This window comes from Pteropus medius, unplaced genomic scaffold, assembly GCF_902729225.1.
Source record: "Pteropus medius unplaced genomic scaffold, Ma_sr-lr_union100, whole genome shotgun sequence".
NCBI classification, from domain to species: domain Eukaryota; kingdom Metazoa; phylum Chordata; class Mammalia; order Chiroptera; family Pteropodidae; genus Pteropus; species Pteropus medius.
In genome coordinates this window covers 24,448,449-24,475,874 of record NW_024354875.1, presented here as the reverse complement: position 1 = coordinate 24,475,874, position 27,426 = coordinate 24,448,449, and the positions used below count along the sequence as shown (strand labels likewise).

The 27,426-nt window shown below is 32.5% G+C and overlaps 1 protein-coding gene and 1 pseudogene across 14 annotated transcripts in view; one reads left to right on the top strand and one right to left on the bottom strand.

Annotated features, from left to right (window-relative positions):
* The window catches only part of SLC4A10 (solute carrier family 4 member 10), a 242,430-nt gene that overhangs the window by 190,529 nt on the left and 24,475 nt on the right, over positions 1-27,426 (bottom strand). The window lies entirely within an intron of this gene.
* On the top strand, positions 7,743-8,850 carry LOC120597096 (nucleosome assembly protein 1-like 1; annotated as a pseudogene).

The window sequence follows — 27,426 nt, the reverse complement described above, 5'->3', positions numbered from 1 at the left end:
TGATTATAAAAGTTTTAACTAATAAATCTAGAAAAATAGTAAGTGAAATAATGTAATAGTTGTGGTCTTAACTATCAAACCTCAGTGAGTACTAATGCATTTCAGACTCTCACCAGAGAAGTATTTGAAGACTCTATTTGGGTCAATGACTTTATGATTATTATTCTAGGATATACTTTTCATTATTCTAGATACAAAAAAAAAGAGAATAAAACTACAAAATTATAAGCAATAGCAAGAGGTCATTAAGTCAAATGATTTTGCCTCAGTTAAGATTAACATCTAAGCCTTCTAAAACATCATTTTTCTATCCTATTTTTAGACAGGATAGAGAATGGAGAACTTTTCCTTGGTAACACTATTTAGCATTTACTTTGAAAAGAAAAATTTTTTTAACTTTGTTTATAAGTAATTTTCTTACTATAATTTAAATTTATTTCCTTCTATTCTGATCATTGAATAAAATATAATTCAACTGTCATTTTTATAAAAAGTACATTGGGAGAAAGATGAACATTGCTTCATTTTTATCATGTAGACATGGCTTATGTCTACATATCTACAAGACACAAACTGATACTTGCTAAACTGACATATGATCATACCAATTTATAAATCCAAGAAATTATTTTAAAATCATATTTTTCCTAATTAATAAAATATACTTGTTTACAGAAAACATGGAAAACAAAAGAAGTACAGAGAAAAATAAACTTACCTGCAGTTTTAACACATTGAAAAGAACCACAGCAAACATTTTGATGTATGTCACTTCAATACTTAAATACATACACAGAATCATACATATTTCTTTGTAATTTTTTTCCACTTAGGAATTCATCATGCACATTTTCTGATATTTTCTCTAAAAGTCTTCTATAACCTAATGCTAATAGCAGGACATCAATCTATCACAAGGACAATCTAATTAATTAACAAACATGATTTCTGATACTTTGCTATTGTAAACTGTGCTGTGATATAACCCCTACACACAATTTTCCTCAGACTTCTAATTATTTGTTTCCTTTTAATGAATTACTGGAAGTAATTCTCTGACAGAAGAAGTTAACGCTCCCAATACTTGCTGCCAAAGTATCTTCTAAAAGGAATGAAACTATTTAATCTGTATTTTAAGTCAGCGATAATGCCCCTTTCCCTTATCCTTCCCTCATCAATAATGGTTATTATGAATCTTTTAAGCTTTAACAAACTGATATTTGAAAAAATATATCTTAATTTTATACTAATTTGTCACTTCTATTACTATTGAGGTGATTTGTAATTCTTTTGGGAATTGCTTGTACGCTTTATTCTTCTACAAGGACACTGACAATGTGCTTTGTAAACTTCCTCTCTCAAATCCCAGTCAAAGGGATTTGATTTTAATATTGTTCATAAAAGTGGTTTATATACAAAAAATATCAACCCTGGAGTATCGCATATGCTATAAATCTTTTTCCAAGTCTGTCATTGTTTTTTAATTTTATTTATTCTATTTTTAATCATTTCCCTTTGAATCTTGGGCAACATAGCTTCAACCGAATTCTTTCTCTCTCTTTCCTTTCTCCACCTTCCTATCTAGGGCTAACTCCTCTGCCCTCAGGACCTTGTATTTGATATTATAGTATTTGATTGTCCATTCTCACCATTAGACCTTCACCTCCTTGATGGCAGGAACTGTGCCTTTCTTAATATTGCAAACCTTTATAGTCTATAATCTCTAGTAGATGTTTAATAAATATTTACTGGATGAGTAAAATAAAAGGATATGCCTTTCCTCTGGTGCAATTTCCACAGAAGGAAACTTCTTAATAGTAACACTATTACTTGAAAAACACAATACTTGGTAACCTCATAACATCCTCTCCAGGCTTAACTGCAACATCTTTGACCTTGAATCATTTTCATGTATAGTTCCTCTCTTTGTAGAAATGTAGGAAGTTCTTTAGTTTTCCTAATCAAAGAGAAAGTTAACATTAAATACAAATCCTCTTCACATTTTAACCTACCTATCTTTTAAAATTTAGTAATTGAAAAACTTGAAACATTCTGTGTAAATGTAATTGAAATTAAGTCAAATAACCTTGGATAATAATCAGGATATAAAACGAAAAGGGAAATTTAATTTTTGTGTAGTAGTTAAAGCACGGTTAAAGTGCTTGAGCTCAAATATTAACTTTACCTTTTCCTAGCTGTGTAATTTTAGACAAATTACTTGATCTCTCTAAATCTCAATTTCTTCATCTTAAAATAGGATTGGTAATGGTACATACCTAACAGAATGATTGTGAGGATTATAAAACGACATAGGTAATGCACTTAACATGGGGTCTAGAACATAGTAAACACTCAATAAATAAATGGTAGATATTATTAGTTTTTAACTGACCTACCCAGTGTTGCTTAGAAGAATCATTAACCATATGTGAATAAACAAATCCCTGCTGATAATTACACTGGATCTAGTAAAATTGAGTTGCCCAGGTGATAAGCAGCTCAATGCCTGCAATTAGGCTCTCTGCCCTTATGCTTCTCCATGGGGTCCATATGTGAACCTGCTGCTTATCATCTCTTCCTACAGCATCTTAACATACATAGCATGTGACTCCTTAACTGGCCTTTTTTTGGACCTCAAAATCAGCAACTCTAGAAGATGACGGCCCATTTCTAGCTACACTCTTCTCAGCAGTCTGAAATTATGCAACAAACCTCTATCAAGTTATTTCATCACAAGCATTAGGCCTATATTTGTGATACAAGAATAATGACACGCATACATAAATTTTATTTTATTTATTAACCTCTTAGGAGCCAAGTACCTCATTTCAACCCCTGCAACAAATCTATGAGATGGATATTATTTCTCTATTTTATAGTTGAGGCTCGGAAGATTGAATACATTGTCCAAGGTCATACAATGGCAAAAATCTTACTCTTTCCTTTTATAAAAACCCTGGAGAATAACATCCTCTTCTTTCAAGTCTTTTTTCAAGCTCTTCTACAACCATGAGAAAAGTATGGCCGTGCTTTCTACCTACAGCTGCAAATGTCTTTCACTATTCTCTCTGGAGTACCTTTCCAGAAAATTTCCTGAATGACCAAAATTAGAAAAGTGAATATAGAGAATTCAAATAGACTTCAAGGAGGGAAAAGTGGAAAATTACTATTCTTACGCAGAAAAAAATTCACAATTACCAAAAGGTGAAAACAATTCAAACCATGGTATAGACATATACCATGGTATAGACATATAATGGAATATTACACACACACACAAACCACGGTATAGACATATAATGGAATATTACTTAGCATTATAAAGGGATGGAATTCTGATACATGCTTCAACATGGGTGAACCTTGAAATCATTACGTTGTCAAATAAGCCAAGCACAAAAGGAAAAATACTGTATAATTCTGTTTATGTAACAAACCTAGAGTAGTCAAATTTATAGAGTCAGAAGGAAGAATGGTGATTGCCAGCAACTGGAGGGAGAGAAAATTAGGAGGTTAATGTTAAATGAATACAGAATTTCAGAATAGGATTGGTAATGGTACATACCTAACAGAATGATTAAAGAGTTGATGAAAAAGTTGATGATGGAAAAGTTCTGAGGATGGATAGTGGTGATGGGTGCACAAAAATATGAATAGCACTTAATGCCACTGAATTGTACAAAGTTAAAATGGTAAATTTTATCTTAAGTATATTTTACCACAATAAAAAAATTGAATGATCTCTACTTCTGATTGTAACTCTAGACTCTATCGTCTTGTCTGATCTTACTAGTTTTTATTTTCCCTACATATTATTAAAGATTTTACAAAATTATAACACCTTACAAAAATGTTTTAGCTACTTGTCATGCATTATTCCTCTTTCAGTCGAGTTACCATAAAACAGATTCACTGGGGCCATTACACTTTTTTTAGGTGCCTAAAAGTAAAATTTAGCTAACTTAGACTTTAAAAACTTGAGAAACCTCTAAAAACATTTCAACCTACCAACAAAGGACGACAGAATAAAGAATGATATTTGCAGCTTCAAGGAATGCTAATAAAAGCCTATAGGCTTTTCTCTACATTAATGCTCTTTGACGTCTCTGCTACACTGACTGTCATTTACAGTTCTCTCCTTTGAAATTCTCCCTTTGGCTGGTTCTCTGACTGTTCCCACTCTGTGAATCATTTCTGTAGATTCAGTACTTAACCCCTCACTCTTCTCTTTATATATATTCATTTATTAGACAAAAGTTTATTGAATTCCTCTGAAGTACCTCACACTGTGCTTAAGGCCAGGAATATAATAGTAAACAAAATACAGTCCTTGCTTCATTCTTCTAGTGTGTAAAATATATAACTCAATAAGAAATTTTAAAATCTCTTTCTTGAGCTGATCTACTTGCTATTCCATTTGCTATATAGTATATGTGGCAGCATGCTGCATAGTGCCCCTAATCTACCATGATACTCTGTATTCACATCCTTCTGTAGTCCCCCCACCTTGAATCTGAACTAGGCTTGTGACTTGCTTAAAGCAATAAAATGCAGCATAAATTATGCTGTGAGAATTCTAAGCCAACGCTTTCAGAAATCCTGGAAGCTTCCATTTTTGCATTGTTGGGAACAATGATCTGCCATATAAAAAGTCTGTACTCTTCAGGAGACACCATTAGCAGAGATCACCTGAAAGGGGAGAGGACCTAACACTACATGGAAAGAGAAAAAATTCCCACCCACCCAGCATCTTATCTGAGCCCAGCCCCCAGCAACTCCAGATGGCAATTCTTAAGAATAGCCAAAGAGCCATACAGATGAACCCAGCCCAGAGTGCAGGATCATGAGCAAATAATTATTTTTTTAAGCCATGAATTTTAGGGTGGTTTGTTATGTAGAATTAGATAACAAAACAGCATCTCACTAAACCTAAATTCTGTAAATTTCCACATATATCTTCATCTCGAAAACTAAAAACTGGATTCACTGGTCTTCCCATTCAAGCTTCATCTAATTGACTTCCCTTTTCCTGAAGTACCTACCATTTTTACAAGTACAGAGCTCTAAAAGCATCATCTATACACACTCATTTTCTGTTACACTAGTACTAAAGGATTTAATGAATGTTAGAACAAAAATGATTCCATGGGCAAATAAATTTGAAAAACACTAGATTAAATGAAATTATAAAACTGTCTTTAGTATTAGATTTGTTATTGACTGCTATTGAGCTTGTTAAATTCAAGAAAGGAATATAAAATGAATATTTTCAAAATATGTTCAAAGTGAAATTCTGTTTTCCACAAAGTATTTGATAGGACTAGTTTTTTTTTACGAAATACACTTTGGGAAAATGGACAAAGTGACATGTTAAGATCAAGAAAAAGGAGGACAAGTCTCATTGTTTCTGAAGGTCTTCATTTTTCAAAAGACAAAAGTAGAAGCATATTTTTCTACATGTATACTACAATAAAAAGAAGGAAAAAAATGGAAACATTAGCTCAAAGTAGAGATAAGGACATGTATGACAACGCTAAGGACTAATAGCATGAAATAATCCCATGATTCCTTTACTTCTTTAATGAGCACACCAGGAACAGAAACACAAAAATTAAGAAGAGGAAGGAATAGCCACAGTGATCACATCAAAAGATTAAGAAGATGAGAAAGTTTAATATATTAGAAAGAAGAGTATTAAAATAGTGATAACTGTCCTACACACCAAACAAGCAGTCATATATAGTGAGAAAGTATTTAATGCAGTAAAGTATATCTTGAATATAGGAATCCTGATAAAAAGGAGAAGTTTGTTCAGTGAGTATAAGAATATAAGGAGTAAAGTTACTTCGATCTAAGAAAGGTTAAGAATGTTTTGGAACACAAAAAATTAGGGTTAAAAAATATGTTATGATATAATAAAAAGCATACTAGAATAAAATTCAGAAGACTTGGAACTAGCTGTGAAATAGATAAGTCACTTAATATTTCTGGCCTCAGAGTTTCATCTCCAAAATAAATATGAACTATATAGTCCTTACTGGTTTCATAATTCTATGAGCTTCTGATTCTAGGTGAATTCATGACACTCGATGATTAAGTCTTAAATGGTGCATGGTTGATGTGAAGTGCTGACAGGGAGGAATTATATGACTCATGTGCATGAATGTTAGCAGCCAACGGCAGGGAAAGGAAGATTGTGAGTCCATGATGTTCTCTATGATAGTTACAAATAGATTTGGGTGGATAGAAAATGATAATGAGGATTTTTAAGTGGCATCGACCTCACATAAGATAAAGGAGACAAAAGACTGCAATTTGATATTCTTTTTAAGATAATTTTTTTTCAATTACAGTTGACATGCAATATTATATTAGTTTCAGGTGTACAACATAGTGCTGAGACATTTATATAACTTACAAAGTGATCACCCTCATGAATCTATTACCCACATGACACCATACATAGTTATTACAATATTATTGAGTATATTTCTAGGCTATATTTTACATCCCCATGACTATTTTGTAACTACCAATTTGTACTTCTTAATTCCTTCGTCTTTTCACCCATTCCCCCAACCCCCTCCCATCTGGCAACCATCAATATGTTCTCTATATCTATAGATTTGTTTCTATTTTATTTGTTTGTTTATTTTGTTTTTAGATTCCACATATAAGTGAAATCATATGATATTCGTCTTTCTCTGTCTGACTTACGTCACTTACCTTTATGATATTCTTTAAGTAAAATTGGGTAAGCTAATACTCCTAGCTTCTTATTGAACTAAGAAGAGTTAAAAAGAAATAAAGTTATGGCCTAGTCTATTGCTAAGTCATATCAATGTGTCCTTTAAAATATTATTTGTATATTATGCTAAGTGAAATAAGACAGAAAAAGACAAATACCATATGATTTCACTTACATATGTAATCTAAAGAACAAAATAAATGAAAAAACAAAACAGAAACAGACTCATACAGAGAACAGAGAACAAACTAGTAATTGCCAGATGGGAGGGAGGTTGGGGGGCTGGGTGAAAAATCCTATACAATAAGTGGCTAAAATTCCAGCTAATCTACGTATTTACTGACCATCTATTAAGTATGAATGACAACAGCCTTACCTCTAAGAAAATCACAGTCTAGTAGAGAAAATGAATAAATGAACCAACAATTACAGTATTCTGCAAGCAGAATGCATGGAGTTCTGAATATATGGAGCATGGAGAAGGGGCATTTAAACTAGATGGAGATGGTAGACCAGAAATGGCTTCCTAGAAGAGAAACTTCATCCAACTCCTTTAAGCAAGAAGAACACAAAGAGAAACACCATATGCAAAAGTATGAAATACTTTAGTGGGTTCAGGAAAATGGAAATAATTCATGGTATATGGAAAACTGTACATATACCTGAGAGAGGTGGCAAGATATGAAGCTAGAAATATTGGCCAGGCCTAGATTATAACCAAGTTTTAGGTAACATGCTAAAGAATCCATTTTACCCCAAAATCAATGGGAAACAGTTGAAGAATTTTAAGGAGAGAATGACTTCAAGTGATGAGATCTAGTTTTTAGAAAGAACACTGTAATAGGAGAATGAATAAAGCAACTCAAAATGAAGCTGGAGAGTTTTTTTAGTGCTGTCTGCTTGCTTGTGTCACCTCCTGCTCTTCATGTCACTGCCTTGAGTCAATGCCTGCGCAGCTCCAGCTGCCTGGCTCCCCGTGCTACCCACCGATATTTGGCGTTCTTACAACATGGCAGACACTGACAACAAAGAACAGTCTGAACTTAAGATTTGGATGATATTGAAGAAGTAAAAGAAGAAGAAACTGGTGGAGAAACAAAAATCAAAGCACGTCAGCTGACTGTTCAGATGATACAAAATCCTCAAATTCTAGCAGCTCTCCAAGAAAGATTTGATGGTCTGGTAGAAACACCAACAGGATACATTGAAAGCTTGCCTAGGATAGTTAAAAAATGAGTGAATGCTCTCAAAAACCTTCAAGTTAAATGTGCACAGATAGAAGCAAAGTTCTATGAGGAAGTTCATGATCTTGAAAGAAAGTATGCTGTTCTCTATCAGCCATTATTTGATAAGCGATTTGAGATCATTAATGCAATTTATGAACCCACAGAAGAATAATGTGAATGGAAACCAGATGAGGAAGATGAAATTTTGGAGCTGAAAGAAAAGGCCAAGATTGAAGATGAGAAAAAGGATGAAGAAAAAGAAGACCCCAAGGGAATGCCTGAATTTTGGTTGACTTTTTAAGAATGCTGACTTGCTCAGTGATATGGTTCAGGAACATAATGAATTTATTATGAAGCACTTGAAAGATATTAAAGTGAAGTTCACAGATGCTGGTCAGCCTATGAATTTTGTCTTAGAATTTCACTTTGAATCCAATGAATATTTCACAAATGAAGTGTTGACAAAGACCTCTAGGATAAGGTCAGAACCAGATAATTCTGGTCCTTTTTCTTTTGATGGACCAGAAATTATCATTTGCACAGGGTTCCAGATAGATTGGAAAAAGGAGAAGAATGTCACTTTGAAAACTATTAAAAAGAAGCAGAAACACAAGGGACGTGGGACAGTTCGTACTGTGACCAAATCAGTTTTCAATGACTCTTTAATTTTTTGCCCCTCCTGTAGTTCCTGAGAGTGGAGATCTGGATGATGATGCTCAAGCTATCCTTACTGTAGACTTTGAAACTGGTCACTTTTTACGACATATAATCTCAAGATCAGTGTTATACTTTACTGAAGAAGCTATTGAAGATGATGATGACGATGATGATGATGATGCTGCTGATGAAGCATATGAGGTAATGTTTACCAAATGAGCCAATAATTCTCTGTTTAACACAATGAGAAGCAAATTGAGTGATTTATATATTCCTTTGCTATAATCATTATTCTGTGATATGGGATAAAAACTTTTTTGGAAAAAATTATGATTTTAGAATTCTACAGCCAAACTATGTATAAGTTTTCAATAAATGAATTGCAAAACTCAAAAAAAAATGAAGGTAGAGAGGCCATTTACAAGGCAATTTTAATATATTATACACAAACAAACCAAAAATGTTGACTTACAGCTGCAATAGAAGAAGCAAAGATATTCCAGATTTTTTTGTATTTTTATTCAAGAATAGTTGGTATACAATATTATATTGGTTACATGGGTGAATCTAGCATACATAATGATTAGCAAAAGTCAGACACTGAAGTGTTCATACTGTATGATTTCAACATATACGAAGATCAAGAACAGATCAAACTAATCTATGGTGATATATATTGGAACAATGGTTACTTCTGGGTAAGAGATGGCATTGCCTGGGCAGGGGCATGAGGGAGCCTTCTTGGGTATTGGTTACATACCCAATATCTGATGAAGCTGCATGTCTTCATAAAATGGTAGTTGCACAGGCATGTGTATATGTGAACATTCACTCACTGTACATCTAAGATTCATGCACTTTATCATGTGTATATTATAACAAAAAAAATACCTGTTTAATCCTTCATTTTAGCAATAATAGTTTTCTATATTGATTTAAAGTCATGTATGAGAGAAAGCGATAAGCATCTGGCTTCATGTGTACAGTACTTTCTCTCTATAAATTGCAAAAATGAGCCAGTTTTTAAGTAAGTAAAGTACTTTCTCCATATCTTAGAAGATATTGGAAGTATCCAGAGCTTGAATACAATGCTCTATTCCCTTTTTGTATTCAATCACTTCCTAACTCTCCTAGATTCATTATCTAAACCAATCATCTAGATTAGGACAGATTTGGTTCCTCAAAGGAATTCATTTGGGCTTAAAGTAAGTCAGGTTATAAAGAAAGATGAATCTGTCTAAAGTTAACATTTTAAGATACACAGTGAAAAAGAGAAAAGCAAGAAGATTAGAAAGGTAAAGATAATGACCATAAATGCCTCCTACCTAAATATTTGAAAATTGAAAGATCCTGTGAATGAAACAAATGGAGAAAAGGAGGACCATATGATTTCAGGACATACCCTTTGCCCACCCTGCATCCATGACCCCTTCTAAAATTAGCATTCTGTTGCCATAATGACAATCAAAGATTTGGGGGACAAAACAAATAGATTATACTCTATGTGCAATAGTGAAACCACCCAGGTTCACCTCTGATTCTAACACTGGTGCCAAATTATGAAAGGCATCTGATTTCTTTATGTATCAGTTTTGTCATATATAAAATAAATATAGTAATCACATCTATCACATAACTAGGGTAATGACTTGTACATAATAAGTTCTCAATCAATTTTACCTACCACTACTTGACCAAAAGTCTATAGTAACTCTGGGGAAATTGTCTGGGTGTTTGTCAATATCATTTAAATCAAACTGAATATTTCAAAGTATATAACATTTGGTACCTCAAGAATAAAATATCTTGTTAAATCCATTTGGAATAATTTTCTGCTGTTCTGCAGAACACTTGCTTCACCATTTTAATAGCCATAATTTTTTAAGTTGTCTAATCAAATAAACAAAATTTAAAATATTACTGTAGGGCTTATTAGAGCCTCTAATAGGCTAAAAGGAGATATATATATAACACTTACCCAGTGCCGCCATACAGCACAGCTCCAGAAGCTACCATTTATATAGAACTACAAATGTAACTACAAAAACATGGCAGCCTTGCATTTTCCAAATATATTGAAATATTTTTTTGTGAAGCAACTCAAGGCATAAGTAATCCTCAAAAATTTTGAATTAAAGTCAATTTTTTATGTCAATATTTCATATATTTTTAATAAATTATATGTAATATTTTATACATGTAATTAAACTCTTCAAAGCATATATTTTGTATTATTTTTAGTATTTCTAATATTTAATTACACTCCATTTATTTCAATACAGTTCTTCTTAAAACTTAAATACCTTAGCTTCTCCAATAAACAACTTTAATTTATAAGAGTTTTTAAACTGTACTCCCAACAAAGTAAATTTCTTAGATAGCAAAGATAACACAACATCACCATATATGTAAAGTTAACAGAAGACATGAGGTCAGGAGTAAAAAAAAAGAAATGAGAACTTTGACATACAAATACCAATAACAGATCAACAAAAAAGACAATGAATAATCTTTATTTTTATTTTAAATGGCATTTTAGCATTTGCATCCATGTCTATGATAGAGCTATAATATTCTCAGAGAAGACATAAGCTGATTATTCCTATCCACCCTGATCCCATGGTTATATCATAAAGGCTATCAAGAATCTCTCAAAGTAATACCTTTCGCTGATCTACCCGATGCAGTGAATAATTCTTCAAATTATGGGGATCACAGTCTCCTTTCATAATGACAAAAACTATCTGCTGACATAAGTATACAAAGCACATCCACTTGAAACCTACCCATGGTCTCTGGTCCTCAGGTTCTAATCTAGAGGTTTAGCATAAAGGTTTTTTTACAAACTATTCAATTAAACAAAAGAAAAGAATTCTAATTTTGAATAAAAATATGAAAAAAAAAGAAAATCACATTGTTTTATTGAGGGAATCAAATACCTATGATGGAAGAATTTTTTTAAAAATAGGCATAGAAATGCAAAGCCAAAATTGCAAATTTTTATTTTGAAAATTTAAAAAATCAAACAGCTTTACATATTTTTCATGATTTTTTGGCAAAAGTGAATTGGAGCAGAAAATAGCTATTTTATATTTCAATAAACAAAATGTAGACATGTAAAAGAAAATATAAGAAAAGTGTCCATGGAATTATAGAAGTATAGACTTCTTTGGGAGTTAAGAAGGGACTTGGAAGAGATCTAGGCAAGTCCTCTTATTTTATAGATGAGGAAAAGGGAAAGCCATAGAGGCAAAGAGTCTTGCTAAAGTCATGTAGCTAACCGGTGTCACATAAATTATGGTTTCTTTACCTTTACATCTTAGGTTTTAAAATTCTATAACTGTCTTCCAAAAAAAAATACTATAGTTAAGCTGATTTTTTAATTCTTATAAAACTTGTTATTTGAAAAAAAGTTACCAGAGCAAGACATGGGTGGGCCCTGGGAACACTTGAGTAGCATATCTGTGCTATCTGACATTCAGAGCCTTCTAAGCTGGGCAGACACTGCATGAGCAGGTTTCAGGTCCACCCTCCCTCTGTCAGGGATGTTCACCACAATGAAGGTCATCTCTGGCATATGCGAAGGGGAATAAAATACAAAAATAGAATGAGAGAAAACTAGTGGGGTTTCAAGATGGTCTCAAGGGCACAATTAAGTCAGTGGCCAAGTTGGAGTTGCTCCCTCATCACGAAATACAAGCTCTCGCCTCACAGGCCGCTGTCACACAAAGTTAATTACAGCTTCAGTAAGCTGGTTCGACAGCAACTTCACAATTCTAATCTCGAAATGGATTTTATTTTCTTAAGATCACTAAAATAGGATAGGTTTGCTGTGCTAAGAACTTTTTATTAAAAGTCCCATTAAGCTGCTATAACTTGGAATGAGAAAAGTACTAGATGCCTGCCCATTTTCAGAAATGTTATGCTTAACAGTATTTGGTTTCTTTCTTTTTTAAATGTTTGAATTAACTTGACAAAATTAGTTTCCTTAGTTCTTTATGTCTGTCTTTCTCAGTAGAATGAAGGCTCTTTGATAGCAGGAGTCAATTCTGCCTTGTTCAATGCTGTATCTCCAGGACACAACACAGTAGCTATGTCAAATAGGTGTGCAATGAAAGTATTTACATATTTTTTTTGATGAGAGAGAGGGAGGGAGGGAAAAAGGGAGGAGGATCATTTTCTTTCCAAATTAGAGTATATATAAATGGGCTATGTATATATTTCTTCTCTTAACCACAATGTCATCTAGTCCCAATCATATTATGAAAATCAAAACATTTTGTGATATAATTTTAGATGATCAACTAGATGTCTCTCCTTTCATTAGAACAGTGTATTAAAAAGGAAATAAAACCCTTTCCCTTTGATACAGAAAGATGTTTATTTTCAACTACTGGCACAGGGCTTAGCAGCAACAGCAGCAGTAGCAGCAGAAACAATTATAATAGTTAACATCTATTAAATGTCTGCTATCATACACCATTCATTTAGTATCTACCAGGTATCCGGCACTTTAAATGCACTGCTCACAATCTTCACAATTCTGTGAAGTAGGAATTTTTATCCCATTTTATAGATAAGGACACTAAGGTTCAGAGGCGTTTTGAAGTCAGACCCACTTATTAACACATTCCACATCACTTTAGTACACCACGCTGCCTTCTTAGGAACCATTTAATAAATATTTATCCAGCTAATGACTCTTATAAACATGTTTTTAAACTGGGCTGATACTAAATGCCATCATCTTGTTGAAACTTATCTATTTTTAAATATAAAGTCTATTTTTTTTTTTTCAAACATGTCTGGAAAACACTGAATTTCTAATTCTCACTTTAAAAAATACATTACTATTTAATTGCTTTGTACTCAATATTCTCATGTTTCAAGGCAATTTTTAAAAATTTCTATATGGTATTTTAATGAGATATAGAAGCAGACACATTATTTGTTTAATCTGTTAAAATAAGATCATATTCATTGCTGCTAGGAAAACCTTACCAGGTTGTACCTTTCATAAAGTTTTTAAAAAAGTTTATTCTCCTCCCCTCTCCCAACTCCAGCCATCTACTCAAAATTAATGCTAATTTCTCTTTTAAAGTACTGTCAACTTTGGAAAGAGTGATTATAATTTCACTAAGGTATTTCCATCAAATATTTCAAAGCACACCTTGACCCGATGAAACTGACCCTCACGACAAATTCATCATTAACTAGAATCAAGGCAAGGCACTGCATACTCTATTTAGACAGGAAATTAACACAGTAAATTAGGGAAAGAGCCCAGATACAACCTCAGACTCTCTCAACATCCATCCAAGAACATTGCAGCTAATCCAATGTTGCTAATTTCATTCTTTGTTATTCGATTGCTTCATCAAGAGTGTTAGCGGACAGATTAATGCATCAGTTAGTATACAGTTCATTCCTCAACTCCCTACCCAAAGCAGTTTCCCAGTGTAATAATATCCATTAACATACCCAGATGATATAAGCATTGGTTTGACACTCAAAACCTACAGAATGATTTGACCTTTATTCGATGACCTAAAATAACTGTCCTCATTTTTCAAACTGCAACATCCCAAGATGTTTTTTCTTTTATCTTGTACCTCTGGAACAAATTTTTTTTAATAATCAAAATAACTATAATTAAATAAGAAGTTAAAAACATATTCACAGCATTCTTTATACTTAGAGAAGTAGAAAATTAGATATTCGCTTTGGTATAATTTAGCATCGGTATTTAACACTGACTGAGAATTAGATCAATAATTTGGATCAGGAGGTTAATGCCTGTTAACCTCAATTGTTAATGCTACAATTCATTTTGCTGAATTGTGAACTGCTTTTTTTTAATCTAATCTTGAAAGAACAAAAATCTATATGCAAAAAGATACGTAATGCAGCATAAAAGGTTTCCTTATTTCTAACACCCCTAAAGTAAAAGATGATGAAAATCAGTGAGGCAAGGAAAGAACTCAGTTAATCTGAAAGACTGTTGTCTCTAATTTGGAAAAAAAAGGGGGGGTAGATATTTGTTACTTCATTCTTTATTAGAAATTTTGGGTTTTTTACATTAAATTGTAAGGCACTCTTCAGATATTTCTCAAGTTTCTAAAAATGCATAAAGCAGAAAAACTTATAAAATTAAAGTCCCCTTTGCTAATCATTCAACTCTCATTTATTTCTACAGAGGCCATAAGGGTTGTCATGCTTAAACAGTTTGGCCTATGCTATTTCACTTCTCAAAAGCCATCAGGTCTTTAATAAACTGATTCCAAAGTACATCACCAGCCTCACTTCTCAGAACATTCCACCATGTACCCTATCTTCCCATCATGACAGTTTGCCCACACTCTCATCCTCTTTCTATCAAATTCCTTTCAGGAGTCAAAGATCCGCTCAAATGCCGCTTTCTTGATAAAGCATTCTCTAATTTACCTAATCAAAATTAAATTGTCATTTCCAAACACTACCAAAATACATGAACGCTTCTTAAGAACCCGTTTATTTCTGCCTTGATTTATACCCTTTTCCTCTTTCCGAATTGCAAGTACCTTGAGATCAAAGATCATTTTTGATCATATCTACTTTCATGTTTCCCTAGTACCTAGCAATATGATTATAATTTAAAAGCTAAAAATTCCCTTAACTCTGCAATGAAAAGGCTTGAAAGCTATAAAAGATTTAATACAATTCAATTATTTTCAGACAGTTTTTAAATTTACATTATATTTTTCACTTAGATATATAAAGAAACTGTGCCTTATGTCAACAAATCAACTGTTATTTATTGAAGATTCATTATTATTGTACCTGTTCAGTTCCAAATTCTGGCAGGAAAAACACAAAAAAATACTAAAATAATTCCTGCATTCAAAAGATACCCAGCAAGGACCATATAAGAGGTTCAGACGAATTCGACAGGCTCTCAGAAGAGGAAGAGACATTTTATACTGAGAGTAGTCTTAGAAAGCTTTCCAGAAGAGTGAGGACTGATCTGGACCCTGGAGAATTTAATTTCCTGACCACAGGAAATGCTACACTCAGTGGAAATAAGTATGTGAGCAAAAGTGCAGAGACAAGCATGTTCAAGAGAAATAAAAAGATTATTTTTGCAAAACTAAGAGAGAGAAATTGGGTTGAACCAGACTATAAAAATCTTTGCAGATAGAGTTAATCCTATGACCTTGATTATTTTCAGATTTACAGGGAAGTAAATTAAGTGGACATAGACATAACAGCCAAGAACAGAAAGGGCTCAAAACTTGAAAGATAAGAGCTGGGAGATCAAAGATTCTAACACCCTTGCCTCATTCATTCTGGAATGGCTGAACAACTCAAAGCAAGTGATCTTGTACATCAACAAACTGTTCAATCTAATGACCAGGAAAAATGAAAATTTCTTTCCCTCATGTCCAATGCCCAGAGCATAGTAAATGCTTGATAAATGCTTGTGGAAGGAAGGAAGAAAAGAAGAAAGAGAGGAAGGGAAATTGGAAGGGCTCTGAATAATAGCAACTTAAAAGGCTGTTTCTCAGAAAACTAGACAATATGAAAGACCCTAGAGTCTGAAATAATATTATTTATTATTGTGTACCAGGCATTGTTATAAACTTCATATGTATTAATTCATTTAATTCTCACCACAACCCAAGTAGGTAAAATTATTATAACAAATTTATGGGTACAAAAACTGAGGATGGAAGAGACAGCAAGACCTACACAGACAATAAGCAACAGAACCAAGATTTTAACTGAGACCATTTAACTCCAGACCCTACACTTACACCCTGAAAAGGAGGTCATGGTTTCCCTCAGGCTTTAGAAAGCATATCCAACCATGGCTTCAGAATAAGTCTAGTCAGTTCCACTGAGTCATCAAGTTGGAGGTCTGAATTGGTAATCCAAATTATATCTCTCCACACTAGTATTTTATAGAGTGACAGCAACAGTGAGCGTCTGTTCTCTCATCTTTAAAATAAGAGTAACATATTTTCCTCTGCCTACACTAGATGAACAGTGAGGGTTAATCATATTTTAAAATATCAACTGTACCCTATTTTACATATCACATGACATTCTTATTACCAATGATACAGTAAGTCCTCACTTAGCATTGTCCTTAAGTTCTGCAACTATAAGTGAAACAGCATATAACAAAACCAATTTTACCACAGGCTACTTAACATAAACAAGAGTTAAGTTCTTATAGCATCTCATCAACATTATAAGGAAACATTGAAAGAAACCCCCTTGTTCGAAGATCTGCTGTACTACAAAATGTATCCATCATTATAAAATGATTTCTAAATCCAAGTGTGTCACTTATATTAGCATTGCACATAATAGTACCTGTGTACCTAATTGCACCAAAAGTAACCATGGCACATTTAATTACCAAATTAATCTGCTTAGGCTTGAAAAAGGGCAGTCCAAGAAAACACTAATCTGTATTTTTTTAATATATTACCTCAAATAAGTGAAACAGATCAAGTGCCTTTTCACACAAATGCATCCTTCAGTGTTCCTAAATAAAAATAATTGCCTACAAAAATCACAAATTCTACCCAAACCTATAATCTCAGTTTAGTAGCAAAGACATTAAATTTAGCTTGCTTCTTCACAAAAATTAAAGACAGTCAACCTAGTGGGCTAAAAATAAATTGTTTCATCTGACAAATGGAAATTGTTTTATAGTCATATGTCTTGTATCTAGCATTTCAAATGATATTCAGAAGCTAATTTATTATAAATACTGACAAAAGGCAAGCTTCAACCTGAAGCAGATACAAACTAAAACATTCAAAAGGGAGAAAAGATCTTCTACACAAAATTCTTAGTATAAATCATGAAAAGCTAGAACTTGATAGCATAACACAATGCTTTTATTTAATAATGAAAGATGGCATCTTGCAGAACATTCAAAGTGATACACATTGAGATGTGAAAATGCAGCATTATTTCTCGTGCACGAATTAAATGTAGTGAACCAGGAATAAGGATAAATTAATCCATTTGGAAATCTGCTTTAAAGGACTTCTCTAAAAAAGGAAAAGTTATACATATCCATATTCTATGTGTATAAAAAAATCAAGTAATGTGTTCCAAAAACTATGTTATATCCTGACTATATTCCAAGATATAGGAATTGAAGCATATGTAAAAAAAGGTTATGGATTCCCTGCACTAGTAAAATCTATTTTGGAAAGGAAAATCTTCAGCTGTCATGGAAAGAATCACAGAAAGAATCACAAGGTTGATAAAACACTATCAACTAATATTTTAATTCCCTTCTCAATATAATTAAGTGTTCTCTACGTGAATACTTCTAGTGATGAGGAAATCACAGCCTCTTAGGCTGCCTGTTCCATTTGGGGAAACTGTTTCTCTATATCACCCATTTTCTGACACTCTTGTAATACACAGAATGAACCTAATTCTTCTACATATAAGCCCCTCAGATATGTTCAAACAGCTATCATATTATCTCTAAATTCTTTCTACTCTGGGCTAAATGTTCTTGATTTCTTCACTCATTACTTAGTGGCATATTCAAGTTTCTTCCTCTCTCCCTCAACCCCAGCCACCCTCATCTTAAATGCAAAACTCTAAGTATGTAGTAAGAGCAGAAGGCGGCTCATGAAAATCTGACATTCCTTACTCTAATTAATGGCATAGTTAAAATTTTTGGAATGAGAGTCATTTATTAGTCAACTAACATATACATACTGCAATTATAAAGTTTCTGTTACTGAAGCAACATATACCAGCATTGCTGCTACAATGCAAAATACTTCAATAATACCTTTTTTGAAAGTGCCTTTAGAGTCAGTTTACAAGTAGAGAAGAAAATTAGTCTCATTGCCTTATAGTCACACTCTTGATTGTCATATCTGCTATTTTATTATTTTTAAACAACAAAAATAATGTTGTGCTGTTATTCAGCTACAATATTTGACAAATTTTGTTCTGGATAACTTCTGGCTCTTTGAAAAACTAAATCTACCCTCAAAGCATGAAAATCTGCTACTACAGTCAAAGCATTTGCCATAGGCCCTGAATACAAATCCAAAAGAGAAAGAGCAAAAACGGTTTGAATGATGGCAGCATTACTCAAATACATGTATATATGTGTATATGTGTGTATGTGTTTGTGTATGTTTTCTCAAAGTAACTGATATCAAGTCATTGTGGTAGGTATATTTTGATATGTTAAAAAATCCACATTAGCTTATGTCTATAGATTATACTAAACATATGGCTGCAATGGTAAGTAGGGATTTGCACAGTGTCTTCCTATTTCGCTTCATGCAATGTCAAATTAGACCTTTCCTCTTGTTGCTGAATCATAAAGAGTTAAGTGTGTGTACATAATAACTTCATTTGTAGCCCTAGTCATAGTGTACTACAATTGTTTCGTAACTTGTCTTCCCTATTAAAGTCTAAGCTCCCTGTGGGCAGAGATGTTGGTTTTCATCTCTGTTTCACCAATAATACTTGCCAATATTTTTAATATTTGCAAAAAATAACATCATAAAATTAAATAATTTTCTTGCTCCTCTTTTTATCAGTAGGATGAAGAAAATGGGAGGAAAATAGATCCTAATACCCAGATGTTACCTTAAGATGGGTTGCTTAAAATTCTTAGACCTATTATACCCCCAAATATAATGGCACATGAAATACTGCACATAGATATAAATACACAAACTACATTTCAAGGCAAATCAATTAAAAATTAGCAAGAATATTATGAATACTCTTTCCAACTTCAAAAGTTAAAAAAATCAGTTTTTTATGAAAGAAATGTTTATTATTCACATCATAAAACTAAAAAAATACTCTGCAGACCAACTCAACAGTGTCAAACTGAGTCTATTTATAGAATATAACTTATAAGCTGTGAGCTTTACTATTAAAAGATTCATTGCATTTTTTAAATCATTAGTATGAACAGAAATATATTTACATAAATTACATTGTTTCTTTCAAGCTACTGTTAACAACAGATGTTGGAAAGAATTATACTATGTTCAAGTAAGTATACAGCAAATCTTTAAGAACTCCTTCCATATAAAATGTTTTATATTCTTTATTATTTGTTATTTGAGAAATACTAGCTCATGAATTATTCATAATATCTAGCCAGATCTGTTACATCAGGTGTCAGATTAATCTAGGAGGTAGAAAGTGCTTAGTTTTACATGAAGTATTCATTAAACTTGGTGAACTCATTAAAGTATGTTAATTAGGTAATAGACAAAGGAACTCGGTATTTGGTAGAGATTGGGCACTGTTAATACCTTGCTTTGTGTTAATACCTTGGCTGCAGTTTTTTTCCCCTTAATGAGCACAGGGAAAAGCTGATTATTCCAAATGCAGAAAAAACATCACATGTGTTACGTGTTGGAAAAATTGCCCCAGGTGACAAAAGGAAATACATACCAAAGGAACTGGCACTCTAACAAAGAGTATCATTTCAATGCTTCTAAAATTTTCTTTGATATAATATTTATCATGAGAAACCTACATGTTAATTTTGATATTCTCAAAATATTTCATTGTTAGCATTAATATTTGACCAATACTGCTTTTTATCTCAATTCAGATCTGCCTATAATCAAAAGTATATGATGCTTGTCCTTTTATTATTTTGATTTTTTAACACTTAAATTATAAACACCTGAGAGCATGCCTGTTTGTTTGCAGGTAAGGCCCAAAAAATCTCAAATAATGTCAATTGAATAATTTCCTACGAAATGATAGCTTCTCAAAGGCTATGTTTAGTTTTCCACAGAAGGACCTGAATTTGAACAACGAAAGTGCAAACATTTGGATGCTTATTACACACCAACACATGAACTGTACTGAAAAGATGGCCTCTGGGCTCTTTCAAGTTTTATCTAGCTACCTCAAATACAACCATTTATCACACAAACCAATTTTCTATAGCTCTGTGTTATATGTGAAAGATTACTTATGAACAGTCCTCAATTCTCATACTAAAATAGTTTATTCATAAAAATAAATGTTTCTTTCCATCTGTCAAATATCTTTAGGATTGAGCCCTTTTTGAGAATATAATGGTCCAAAATATCTGCTACTGTATGTCCAGACTTCAAATGATATCCCCTGATCCAACATGAATGGTGAAACCAATATTCAAACATGCTTTCTTTTCCACAGGACTTCATGTATCTTGTTTTCTATTTCTTCTCTCGGTGAAAATCATTGCCACTTTACACACAGAATTTAACTGCATAAACAAAATGATTCAACAAATATTAGAACATATATGTCATAGTTAGTGATACAGAACACAACTGGCTACATTCAAAATATGACTCTACCCATGCCACAGTCCAGGCTAAAATACTAATCTTTTGTCATCATTATACTACACAGCCACTCAGATATCTGGTCCTAAAAAGTAAAATAAAATAAAATAAAAATTTTTGAAAAGTAAAAGTGCATAATTATTTCATTTATCATTAATTGCAAAAAGAAAATGTATTTGGTAGCATTTATCAAAAGCTGCTACTATTTTTGGATTAAATCCGTTCTTCATAGGATGATTTCAGTTATACTCCTTCAATTTTGCTTACAGAAATATGTTCTTCAGTTTCTGAAATAATTTGCGTATTAAATGTCATACAAGACTTTTCTAGGAACATATTTCAAATTTTAATTGCAGGATATTCATTAAAGTGAAATAAATGTCTAAATATTAAATAGAATTTTTTGGTGTTGTGCTGCTTTTTAGCTGTTTCTCAAAACTTCAAACACACACAAAAAGATGTGTCCACAAGGAATATCATATGAATACGAACAACAGGTCAGCTAAAAGACCTAACTTTGCTCATAAAAGCAACTATGGCACTACACATTTTCTGATGTTATGTGAATTCACTCCTCTAAAAATCTAGAAAGACCAAAGGAGAAAAAAATTACCCATTAAATTTAGGCAATAAGTAAATGTTTCCATTTATATTTTCGTTATCTTTCTAAATTTTTAATGTCCTACATTACACTTTTAAAAGAGCAATATTACAAGAAAAGGCTGTTTTCAAATATGAATTACACATTTAAGTGACCTGATTTGGTATAGCAATGAATATCTTAGCCTCTAAATATACCAGAGGAGGTTTATTTACAAAAAAACACTGTAATTGAATACATAATAGCTCATTTATGTGCCACTACCTCTGGTTACAAATTGTAAAAATGTTTCCTATTGGTTCATTCATTAAATATCAAATATTCATTTATACCTTGTATCAATAGTCTAAATTTACCAAAGTTGAAGCACGAATGCTGTTCTGATTATTTGCTAGCCCAGGTAATGTTTAGGTATCACTTCAATAAGATTGCATAAAAATCTCAGCTATTCTGCTCATTACTTAAAACTAACATTTGTGATGTGACCACTGCAATAGACTGAATGTTCGTGTTTCCTCAAAATTCTTATGCTGAAACCTAATTCTCAATATGTGGGTAATTGAAGGTGGGCCTTTGGGAAGTCATTAGGTCATGAGAGCAGAGCTCTCATGAATGGGATTTAGTACCCTTTATAAAAGATACTGCAGAGAGCTCCTTGTCCTTGCTGCTATGTGAGAACACAGCAAAAAGACAGCACTCTGCAAACCAGGCAGTGGGCTCTCACCAAGGCACTGCATCTATCATTGCCTTGATCTTGGACTTCCCAGCCTCCAGAACTGAGAGAAATAAATTTATGTTGTTTTTAAACCACCCAGTCTATGGTATTTTTGTTATAGCAGTCCAAATGGACTAAGACAGTCATGGAGACAGCCAAAATTCTCAATTATTTTATTAAGAAAACAGTATTACACGCAAGGTCAAAAAAGAAGAAGAAGATTTCGAATCCCAGAGAGCTTCTTGTTTCCAGTTTTTCTGTGTCCAACAGACCATAGCCATTATTAAAAATATTTCCTAAATGAAGCCTAACATTTCATTAGTGCAATAAAGCAAATCAAACTGAGAAATGCTCCTCAAGATCATGTTCCTTTTGCTTTAGAAAATGTCTTGGTATGTTGAAAAGCAATTTTATAAATATCTATTAACAAAAAAATATATACAGTTATGTAATATACGGCCTCCACATTTCCACATAAATATTGATTTATCTTACTAAACAAGTAGCCATTAAAAAATTCATATTATATAGCAATAATTTGACAAGATTAAATTGTTTTATCAACATCTCTGGAAACAAACTGAAATAACAATAATCTACAGATAAAACAGATTTTTATTACTGCTCCAACTTTGTAATACCATGCAACAGAGATAACACGATCATATATTCAAAGAGAGTTCCTGCTTCCCCTTCTGTACTACTTCCTGTATCTCACAGTTTCCTGGCCTCTACCTCTTGTAACTGAATAGTTTTAAAACTTACATTTTCCTCCATTAACAAGAATTAAGTCTAAATTCAAATATGTTAAAAGAAGTGTTAAATATTACATTTTAATGGGATACAATAATCACAATATTGGATCACAACTTAACACATGATCTTTAAAAGGTGAAGCAGGAACCCAAAAATAACAAAAATAGTGGGAAATAGTCACCTATAATAATTGTCTAGAGAAAATGGAACTCTAAGACCAAGCCACCAAAGAAAAAGATGAGTAAGTAAAAACACAAAATGAGTCAAGATAAACTTATTCTTCACTTCGGTTTGGGGGTGGGTACTCCTGTTTCTCTTAAATTGGATACTAAGTAGCTCTTTTCCTCTGGAAAACTTAGTTCTAGTAATTTAAAAATTATTTCACTCTCTTCAGAAATGAAACAGGATATAAAAATTAAAACAAACTGACTGTTATAAAGAGATTCCTAAAAGGCAAATGAGGTACTGTGAGGAGTAACATAATATTGTAGTCCTCATCTAATTTGTAACAGTAAATTATCAGATTAGCTACGGGGTCCCCACAGAGATACATAGCTGAGCAGGAGCAACACATCCTATCAAAACTACCAGGTTCACACCTATCTTTCCTCTCAATTGGAAGTTAAAGAGAAAGGTATTGTCAACCTAACAATTATCCTCATCAACTAGTTAATATTCACTTCAAAACACAATAGACACTTCCGAGAACCTTTATTCAGGACATACACAGAAAACAATGGTTTGTCAGTTTAGGTAACTGTTACTTGAGCACATGTTCAATGGTTCAGTTCTTGGGTAAGGAAACTGGAATATGGATGTACTAAGGCCTAGAGCTAATTTTTAAAATATGCACATGGCTTTGAAAGATCCTACTGTGGCCGAGGCTACAATGTACTGCTTTCAATTTTAACTGTACAGACCTTCACCTACCTACCACATCATATGGAAATCTGATTAACTTTGGGTCAAGACGTCCATGGGGAACAATGCAGGAAAACAAGGGGATTGGGAACAACTGGAAAGTAGTTGGTTTTATTACTGTTGTTATTATTGTATTATGTTTGTAACACAGCCTACCTATTGACAGGAAAGAACAATTTCTAGTCACAGAAATTACTGGCAGATAATGTTAGAAAAAAAAAACTGTATTTCTTTAGAGAAAAAGCTCTCTTAAATACAAACTAATTATAATAAATTACAATTTTAAGGAAGCTGGAGAGCAACTCTGTATTTGCCTTCTCAAAACAATGAATAAAGAGGTTTGGTTATTTTAGATACAGTTTTTTAAAAATGAGCACTAAGCAATGTTTTTTACTATGGCAAAAACAATCTCTAAAACAATTTAGATATAATCGACCCAGAGATAGCAAAATTGCTTAAATAATCTCTTAGGGTCCCTTTAGCAATTATCTATGACATCAGAAATGTATACATCATTCATCACACTCATATAATAAGCTATAGCATTGGGAAGAAATTAAAGACTTCACAGAGTCAGGATATTATTCATTTTCAAAATAATGAATAGAATATCTCCATAAAGCATTAAGACTACTATTTTTACTTTTAAACATAACAGATATGAGGTTCTGTGTTTAACTTATGAATATTGCAAGTTTAAATAAAATTCTGTTGCCTGAAGTAAACTGTCCTAATGTACTAAAATATTCATTTATAGTGAAAAACACATAATTTGTTGCTGAAAGCTTACGTTTTAACACTTCTGCCTACTCAGTTTTGGACAAATCATGTTAACTATGCAGTCTGTGTAATTCAATCTGCAAAGTGGGAATGAAACCAGCATATAGAAAGCCTAAAAGTATTAATGAATTCTTCAGAGCTCCATAAACAAATAATGCTAAAAGGCAAAGCAGTACAGTTTCAGAGGCATTCTAAGAAAGTCTCTAAGAAAATTTCATAAAGCATTTTCAAACAGAAGCTAAGTATCTAAACTGTCTTGACATCTACTCTGAATCGAATCAGAAAACCCATTCCGTTTTATCAACATTGCCATTAAACATTATTCGTGTTTGCCTTTTTATGATTACACTAGAAGAGAAACTAAGTTAAAATATCCTAATGAGCAGCAATAAGAAAAAAAATCATACAGTACAGATTAAAAATTGTTAAGAATACAATTTTAAATTGACCACATGTGATCTGGGGTGTCCTGAAATCTTATTCATATAATCAGAGCTTATATCTAAATTTAAATCAATAGAAATGGGTACTTAAGTATTAATAAATACATAGTGTACTTTTGTCTTCTACTTTCATCCAAGAGGATGGTACACTGCTTTTGACCAAATATGGTAAAAAGTCCTGACAACAATAATGCTCTCACATAGTACCACTGGTTCTTACTACAAATTTATCAATACAGAATTACATTTTTCAATTTTGGATACTTGTGCCTTAGCAGATGGAACATGCCACACAATAAAATACTCAGGAGAGGTAAGGAGAGCAGTAATTTGGTTGCATCAAAATGCTTGAATGCCATGCAATTTCATGCTTTTGGAGTCTTATTGAGACATAATTCACATAACTTATGATCCACCCATTTAAAGTGTACGATCCAATAGTCTTTTGTATATTCACAGAGTTGTGTAACCACTATCACAATTAACTTCAAAACATTTTAGTCACCCCAAAAAGAAACTCTGTGCACACTGACAGTCACTTTTCTCCCCGTCAATCCTCTTCCCTTCACCAGCCCTATGCAACCACTAATCTACTTTCTGTCTCTATGGGTTTGCCTAATCTGGACATTGCCTATAAATGGAATCATACAATATGTGGTGTTTATGACTGATTTATTTCAATTAACATAATGTTTTTAAGGTTTAATCATGTTGTAACACATATCAGTACTTCATTACTTCATTACTCTTTATTCCTACATAATATTCCATTATATGACTATCCTATGTTTTACTTAACCATTCATCAGCTGATGGGAATTTAGGTTTTTCTATTTTTTGTCTATTATGAATAATGTTACTATAATCATTTTTGTACTAGTTTTTCTGAGTGTATGTTTTCCTCTACAATTCCATTTTTGAATACTCATTTTAAAAAAATATATAAAAGTATTTTCTTAAATACATAGTAAAAACATTTTATAAGTACCCCAATACCTTTTCTTACAGGCTATGATCATCGATAAAATACAAGTTCATCACACTATAACAATTCTAGTTCCCCTTCTATTTTTGCTGATTGACTTCAGTTGAAATTACTATCCACTAAAATGATCACCAGATTTAAGTTTCAAAAGATGCGAACCAGAGATTTTTCAAAAACTCATCTCCTGCTCTCTACCAAGTAAACCAAAAAGGCAAGAACTCATTAAAGAACAAGGCAAACATTACCATTTGTTTTAGTCTACATATTTTTATTCATCTAGATTTTTTCTTAAATTGATTTTTTTCCTTCTGAGTCAAATCTAAAAGGTAATAGATTCAGCCTAAACAATTCTAATGCAAAGTTTAATACATTCACAAAGTAAAACTTCTAAAATCACAGAAGTTCTTGTTTATTAACATTATTTACAATTGGAGACACAAAACCATATCAATACTGTAGTAAGAATTCTAAGAGGGGTCCCATTATTCCTACCCCTTGGTATTTATATCTTTGTATAATTACCTCCCTTTGAGTATGGGCAGGACCAGTGACTGATTCTGACTGAAAGAATATGCCAAAAGTAAAGGGCTATAACTACCATAATTATGTTATGTGGCAAATGTGAAGAGATTGTTTTACATGTAATTAAGGTCCTTAATTAATAATAAGGTAATCAAAAGAGATTATTCTGGGAAGATCTGACTAATCAAGTGTGAACCATTTGAAAGAGTATCAAGAGACTTGAAGCAGCAACATTACAAAGATGTTCAGCATCTACTCAATTATTTATTGAAGACATTGCTTACATGTACATGCATGAGGACGAAATCCAAAAGATGAATAAATAAATAAATAAATGCTTAAATTTCTAAATAACTTCTTATTGTATAGTAGGGATGTTAATCAGTCTTGAGAGTCAAACTTAAGATACTATCAAACACAGAAGCTTCATTCAGAACCTAATTGGTGACTCTTCTAATATAGTGAACATTTATCAAAAAACTGCCATGATTTATCCATGATGGAGAATACTAAGTGAACATGATGGGTTCCCATCCCACCTTTCAGCTGCTTAGCATTTATTGGCAGAATCAGAAATATACAGATAACTATAGTATATGGCATATGAGTTACAAAAAACATAAAAACAAAGTACATCATAGTGTAATAGGGGTAAGTATAAATAATGAGCGAAGAAATGGAACTACACAAATCGACCATGGAGCAGATTTCTAATGTTACTATGTAAA